Genomic DNA, 1,098 nt, shown 5'->3' on the forward strand with positions numbered 1-1,098 from the left:
TGAACAATCTGTGCTGAATCAATTTATTATTGGATATCTGAAGATTTGTGCCCATGGTGGGCATCAAATATTAGCCACTGGATGAGTAAATTTTATGTGGGAGTTTTTAGCCAGACCAGAATCTGTTTCTTAAAAAGCTGACTGACTTTAAAATAAATAATATTTGGAAAGGACTACCTTGAATGCTTGGGTTAGGTTTTATTGATTCTTTTTTCAGGTTGGAAGTGAATGTTTTTGAATGGCAAAAGGCTGACAGTTCTCAGACCCTTGATTATTCAAGTGAAGGCTGTCTTGGCTTCCTCAATTACTGGTACAGTTATTGTAATGCTAAGAATGACTTCTCCTTAAAAAAAAATTCTGATTTACTTCTCATAATGTGACATCTTAGCTGAATTGAGAAGTTCATACGTAGATCAGAAAGTTTGGCCCTTTCTTTCTTCCCTCCTTTCTTTCCTCTCTTCTTTCCTTCCTTCCCTTCTCCCTCCTTCTCTCCTTTCCCCTTCCCATCTCCTGTCTTCCCTTCCTCTCTCCCTCCCCCTTCTTCCTCCCTCCCTCCCTCTCTTTCCTCCCTTACAATGGAATTTGTGTTGTCTCAACAACATTGTTGGAAGCGGGGCCACTACTATTAAGCACGGGCTTACTGCAAGTGCTTGCACGAATACATTTTCCGACTCTTTTAGATAAGGATGAATCTACCGGATTGCAGCAGCACTGGGGATAGCTGCAAATGTCTTCAAGTCTTCATCACCACGGGGGTTCAGAGGTCTTAAGAAAACTACACGTGGTCATCTTCAGGTTCTAAGAGCATTAGGGAACTTGAATGTGACCATCTTTATAAGTCTCTGTACATCTTTTAGTCATGCCTGATTTGTCATCACAAAAGACACGACTAAAAGTTTAAAACAATTTAAAACAGAATTCAGTGGGAGACAAATTCATGGATTATCTGAGCTACTGGAAGCAGCCAACTTCACCAATTTTCTTCCAATTATCTCCAGTTTTCTCCCTCAAATTTCATGTCTGAGCTATGAAGACAGAGGGTTAATGTGGTTTGTGGAGACTGTAGAAGGAGATTGAGAGCAGTTATCCAGTGACCTG

Source organism: Cebus imitator, unplaced genomic scaffold, assembly GCF_001604975.1.
Source record: "Cebus imitator isolate Cc_AM_T3 unplaced genomic scaffold, Cebus_imitator-1.0 Scaffold72, whole genome shotgun sequence".
Classification (NCBI taxonomy): domain Eukaryota; kingdom Metazoa; phylum Chordata; class Mammalia; order Primates; family Cebidae; genus Cebus; species Cebus imitator.